Source organism: Platichthys flesus, chromosome 2, assembly GCF_949316205.1.
Source record: "Platichthys flesus chromosome 2, fPlaFle2.1, whole genome shotgun sequence".
Classification (NCBI taxonomy): Eukaryota; Metazoa; Chordata; class Actinopteri; order Pleuronectiformes; family Pleuronectidae; genus Platichthys; species Platichthys flesus.
The window spans coordinates 29,073,475-29,080,532 of record NC_084946.1 but is presented as its reverse complement, the minus strand read 5'-3'; positions in this window follow the sequence as shown (position 1 = coordinate 29,080,532).

The following is a 7,058-nucleotide window of genomic DNA, read 5'->3' as shown; positions in this document are numbered from 1 at the left end:
TGTTTAACGTTGATCCTGAAAACAATTCTGTATTTTTTTAAGTGTAGTGAGAATATTATTATAATTTCAAATCAACTTCTTTAAGAGGTATTTTTCTTTTACTTTTGAGAAACACTAAGAAGGAAATGACGTCATGATTTAGAAGATGACGTTTTTTACATTGCAAATAAAACAAACATCTGTTGAATAAAGTAAATGTAGTGGAGGAGGGTTGAAGACGTTCAAATGAGGTGCAGCAGCGCCCCCTCCTGGAACCACCCAGTAACTGCAGTTCTACCATCACAGTGAGTTCAGTGTTTGTTTCCATATATTTTCATTGTGGTTTGATCTTCAGCAGATTTACAGATCAGCTGCTGAGTTGATGTGTGAGCGCGTGAGGATCGAGGAAGAAGACGTTCTGCAGCGGATCTGATGAACACACAGATTTCTCCAACGTGGCGGTTCACAGCGTTCAGGCCCAAAACTCAAACTTCTGGAGTGAAGACTCAGATTCTTCCTGTGAAGCCTCAAATATCAAAAATCAAGTTTTGAAAGTGTTTATTTGTTATCAATGAAATAATGAACAGACTAATTGATGGAACCATCTTCAGATTAATAAACCTGCCTTCTCCTTTCTACCTGCAGATGTTCAACCACACTGAGTTTATATTTTAGAACCAAACCTCCACGTGTCTTGAATATTTCTTCTGAACCTTCACACGTTGAGCTGCTGGTGTTGAGTCCTGGACTCCTGGTGTCACTGAACGTTTCCTGCTGCTGGAAACCAGCTTCAGGTTTAAAGAACCTCTCCACCACACACGTCCTCATCATCCTCTCACAACAAACCTGTTGTTCAGGTAAAAGAACTGCACAACATTTACGTTTCCAACATTTCACATCAACAACAATCGTCTCCATCTTTTATTTTTTAAATCTTTAGTGTCAAGTTTTTCATTCAATAACATCTTGGTGGGAAAACTTTGTTGAAACCAGTTGTATTTAAAAATAGTGTCTTGGTACTAAATGCTGATGTTAGAAAAACAAAGTGAACACAAGAGTTAGAATTAGTGTTAAAGACTTGAACTGTTCCAGAGGTGAATTCAACTCAATGACCACACGCATGTCGTTGGTATGTTTGTGTGAATTCATCTCCTCAAAGACACTTTGTGGTTTTATTCAAACTAAAAGCTCCTGAGGACGAGCTTTGCTTTAAGAGACGGAACTAAACGTGTGAAGCTGAGGCAGCAGAGGAGAAGAAAAACAGAGAATGGCTCAAAAATGAGGAATCCATGTTTTAAAACTGGATAAAAGTCGAGCTACCATATAAAACCAGAGCCGGTGATGTCATCCCACCTCGTCCCAGTAGATCACAAACAGAGACATCCCACAGCAGATTGAAAAGGAAGCAGACATTTTAATAGAAAACTTCTGACAGCTGATTGATTTGATGATAAAAAGGTTATAAACATATTTATTTCTACATGTGATCAACAGACTGTGACGTATGAAGATGTTTGTTTATGCTTCTTCTTCTTCTTCTTCATCATCTTCATCATCTCTGACAAACGTTCATCCTAACGTCTGTACGATGGTTGTGTCCCCTCCTCCCTCAGCCCCCCCCAGCCATCACCCCAACTTACACAGCACCCCCCCCCATCCGTACAGCGCCCCCCCAACAATAATCTGTTGCAGCCTCCAGTAAAACTTGGTTTAATGATTTCACTTCTTTCATTTTGATTCTAAAATCCTCTTTGTTTTTCTCTATGATTTAGTTTTTGATTTTTTTAACATGTCTTTGGTTTAACCCTCTAACCCTTCTCCATCCAACCCCCCCCTACCGCTCTCCCCTCCCTTCCTCCCTCCCTCCCTACCACCCTTCCTTCTTTCCTCCTCCTCTTCCTCCTCTTCCTCCCTCCTCCTTCACTCCCTCCCTCCCTCCCTCCCTCCCTTCCTTCCTTCCACCTCCTCTTCCTCCCTCCCTCCCTCCCCCCTCCTCTTCCTCCCTCCCTTCCTCCCTCCCTCCGTCCCTTCCTTCCTTCCACCTCCTCTTCCTCCCTCCCTTCCTTCCTTCCTCCCTCCCTCCCTCCCTCCCTTCCACCTCCTCTCCCTCCCTCCCTTTTCTCCCTCCCTTCCTCCCTCCCCCCTGGCAGCGATGGGAGCCGCGATGACCCTCCAGCCGTCCTTCCTTTCACCTCCTCTTCCTTCCTCCCTTCCTCCTTCCTCCCTTCCTCCCTCCCTCCCTTTTCTCCCTCCCTTCCTCCCTCCCTCCCTCCCTCCCTTTTCTCCCTCCCTTTCTCCCTCCCTCCCTCCTTTCCTCCTCCTCTTCCTCCTCTTCCTTCCACCTCGTCCTTCTCCTCCTCCCCCCTGGCAGCGATGGGAGCCGCGATGACCCTCCGTCCCTTTCTTCCTTCCACCTCCTCTTCCTCCTCATCCTTTCACCTCCTCTTCCTCCCTCCATCCCTCCCTTCCTTCCTTCCACCTCCTCTTCTTCCTCATCCTTTCACCTCCTCTTCCTCCCTCCCTCCCTCCCTTCCTTCCTCCCCTCCCTCCCTCCTTTCCTTCCTCCCTTCCTCCCTCCCTCCTTTTCTTCCTCCCTTCCTCCCTCCCTCCCTTCCTCCCTCCAACACCTCCTCTTCTTCCCTCCCTCCCTCCCTCTCTCTCTCCCTCCCTCCCTCGACCCTCCCTTCCTTCCACCTCCTCTTCCTCCCTCCCTTCCTCCCTCCCTCCGTCCCTTCCTTCCTTCCACCTCCTCTTCCTCCCTCCCTTCCTCCTTCCTCCCTTCCTCCCTCCCTCCCTTTTCTCCCTCCCTTCCTCCCTCCCTCCCTCCCTCCCTTTTCTCCCTCCCTTTCTCCCTCCCTCCCTCCTTTCCTCCTCCTCGTCCTTCTCCTCCTCCCCCCTGGCAGCGATTGGAGCCGCGATGACCCTCCGTCCCTTTCTTCCTTCCACCTCCTCTTCCTCCCTCCCTCCATCCCTCCCTTCCTTCCTTCCACCTCCTCTTCTTCCTCATCCTTTCACCTCCTCTTCCTCCCCCCCTCCCTCCCTTCCTTCCTCCCCTCCCTCCCTCCTTTCCTTCCTCCCTTCCTCCCTCCCTCCTTTTCTTCCTCCCTTCCTCCCTCCCTCCCTCCCTCCCTTCCTCCCTCCAACACCTCCTCTTCTTCCCTCCCTCCCTCCCTCCATGCCGTCTCCCGTTGACCTGACCATGAGCTTCACCCAGCCCGCCCCCCCGCCTCGTCCTCCTCCTCCTCCCCCCTGGCAGCGATGGGCGCCGCGATGCCCCCCGCTCCCCTCCTGGGGTCTCCCTACGCCTTCCCCCTCTCCAGCCTCCTGGGAGTGAAGTCCATCCCCTACCTGGCCCTCTCCAGCCCTCCTGCCTCAGCCATCGGGGGTCCCTTGTTACCAGGCTCAATGCAGACGGCAGCGTCGGCAGCCGTCCCGGTGCAGGCTCATGCGGTGGCGGCCCTGGCGTCCTACACGGCGAAGATCTCCTCCTCAGCCAACGGGATGAAGAAGCCGGAGAGACAGAAGTTTGCTCCGTACTGAAGAGGAGAGGAAACGTCACTGAGGTATCTGGTCTCAGACTGAGGGCAGTTTCATTTCCCTTCTGTTTCTCCATCACTCTCTGGTGCACTTTCTCACTCTCTCACTTGTCTGTCTTTGTCCCTTTCTTCCATTTGTCTCGTGTCTCTGTGGAAGTGGGATCACTGGAAGACGTCTGTCTCTGATAGAGTCTCAATGTGATGGGGGGGGGGGGTGCAGGAAGTGACTGATCCGACCGAACAGCTCAGAGTTCACATGTGGTTGGTTTGTTGTTGAAGAGCAGCTCCTCTTACTCAGAGAGCAGTCGTTTCACAATAAAAGCCTCCCTCTGGTTTCCTGGTGGAAGCTTTTATTGTGAAGCAGCAGAAGGGGGGTGTTGAAGAGACAGGGTTTGAGACAGAGGCTGAGAAGAGGACGCTGAGCATTAGAGCATGAACACATTTCTGAAACCTTCCTGTGATTTATTCAATAGGAGATAAAATGTGTTGTTACATAAAGTTTGACTTTAGTGCTTTAATCTTTAAGGTGATTCAAGTTGTGTGTTGTTTTCATTTAGAGACACAAACTCTCTGTTTGATTTAATGAGACAAATCTAACTCAGTAGAATCCCAGCTTCCTCTTCCTTCACATCCCAGTGTTCCACTGATCCCACTTCCCACGTCTCACTGAACTCTTTCTTTGTGACGCTGCCCTCGTCTCACGATCTGATGATTCTGAGGTTCCAGGTGATTTGGGCCACGAAGCCTCTAAAAGCCATAAAGACTTTTCAGCTTTTCTCCTCCTTTATTCTACTGTGTCCTCACATATTTATTGACTAATATGAAATATTCCCTCAGAGAGTTTATATCACTGGTCACTAACACTGAGCTGAACGACTCGGCTTTTGTATACAATGATGTCGACTTGTATAAAACTACTTCCTGTCTGCTTCCTGTCTCTTTTTGATTTCTTTAGTTTGTTGTAAAGAGTTTTTTAAAACATACAACAGATTTTAAAAGTTCTCTTTCTGTGTTAACAGTCTGTTTTTGTTTTCATTCTCAGTTCTTAATTTCAAATGTGTTGTTTAAATTATTTTTTTAACTTATTAAAGGAGTATTACATTTACAGTTTTAGAAACAAACTTTTCCAACATGGCTGCAGGTAAATACTGTAAAACTGAACTTGTTTTTTTTAGTTGTGTGAACAAAGATTAATAACCTGTATCATTGATGCTAATAACCAGATGTTGTGTTAGATAGAAGAGTTGTGTTTTCACTTGTGAGTTCAAACTGGACGTTTTAACACAAACACACACTTTCTGAGCGGGAACTCGTCGTCTCCACCTTCAGCCGCAGAACTAGAATCAAGTAGATCCACTTCCTGTCTGCGCAGAGGAAGTGACCATGTCATGTGATGATCTAACCATGACCTCATCAGATCTGAGCTCGTGAAAATTAAAACTGTCAAAGTTTTATTTCCTGGAGAGAAAATCCATCAGTCACAATCTTGATGAATATGTTTTGTTCTTTCTATCGTGTTTTTTTCAAAGTTCTATCGATGACAAATAATTATAACATGGATTTCCTTTATACTGCAGCCAGTCACCAGAGGGCGATCAAGAGGCGTTGGCTTCACTATTATGGAGCTGTGATGTCGGCCATCTTGATTTAAGGGGGGGGCCTGTATTTGCATAATTTGATTGGCTGGTGCCGTTTGAAACTTTGAGCTTTTCTCTGCTGAACGTAAAACAAGTGAAACGACCCATGATGCAGTTCAGCAACGAATGACATCATCGCGTCCACAGTGAACGAAACGTGTGGCGTGATCATGTGACTGATCATGTGACTGATCATGTGACATGGTTCCCTTGCTGCTGTTTCCTGTGACCGATGGAGAATCAGACGTGTTTATCTACTTGTTGTAGTTCTGTGGCCGAAGCGTTTAATCACGTGACAGATGTTTACTGTTTGTTTATTAATCGACCTGATGCTCAGAACATTTTACTGACACACACACACACACACACACACACACACACACACACACACACACACACACACACACACACACACACACAGGCTGTGTTTTCAGAAACTTTCACGTCGTCTTCGTTTCGTCCGTTGGTTCAAAATCATTCAGAGAAAAATGTTCAATATTAAACAAACGTATTTATTTTTATAAACCTCGAGGACCCGATCACTCATCCGTCCTCTTCACACTCACCTCTTGTCTTTGTTTACTTCCTGTCCCTCGTCCACGTGTCCTCCGTCTATTTGCATGAGTGTGATTTGAATTGATGTCTATGCAGAAGCGTCTCTGTGTGGTTCGGCTCACGTGCGCGGGCTCACGTGCACGCTGCGCTGGTGCTCGTGCACGTGAAGCTGAAATCAAAGGGCTACAGTCGACACCGGGTCTGATTCACGCTGCGGACACAACCACGACCAATCACACGCCTGCGTTTATAAAACAAGAATAAAACATACAAACTAATTTCTACTGAAACAAAACAAGGAAAAACTTCCAGATACTTCACTCAGTACACGTACATGTAGTACACGTGTCCTCTGGTGTACTCCCTCAAATCAAACCAGACATAACGATCACAACATCAACAACTAAATTATCAACCATGTGTCACATGACGTGGAAATGATGCCGACATAGATGAAGATGTAAATAAAGATGGACGACACGTCTCCACTTCCTGCTGTTCTAATAAAAACGAAGCCAAGTATCTCAAATACAAACGCTGCCATCTTGTGGTGATGACATCACTTGTGCAGCAGTGATCGTGGAGTAGAGGCGTGGTTTAAAGTCCCGCCTAAATCTACACTCGACCAATCACAAGTCGATTTCATCTGTCAATCATGACACGATCATATAAAGACAGGCTGAGACGTCGTGATGACAGCTGAGACTGGCTTCTGATTGGTCGAGCTGATGTATCATCAGCACCACGATCACAAATGACTGCATGTTATGTTTTAACCACAAGATGGCAGCGTTTGTGTTCAAAATATGTTGTGTTCATTTCTTGAGGAAGTGGAGATGTGTCATCATCTTAGTTTATAATCTCTGATTCTTAATATCACAGATTCACGTCACTAAACATGTTTCACTTCCTGTTTGGACGTGAAAACAACCAGAGGACGGACGTGACGTGAATCAGACCCTCGGAGCAGAGACGAAGGTTTTCAGCGACGCTACACGAGTCGACACCGAACACAGAGAAGAATCAACCATTTAATGAAGCTCTCATTCCAAGACACACATCAACCTGTACAGCAAACACACACTGACACAAACACAAGACAAACGCACACACTCACCAACCAATCGCCGAACTAAACGAGTTCTGAATTCTTTATTGCACTTGAACATGAAAAGTCCATGAGGACCAGATCTTTCCTGCTGATGTTCTCCATCGTTTCATTTGTGCTTCCTCTGAAGACGAGTGCTCAGTGTGTCAGCGTGTTCCTGATTCTGTTTTCTTTACATTCATGTTCTAATAAATAAAACCCACACTGAAACAAACAAAGAGGCCGAGTCGTGTTTATCATGAA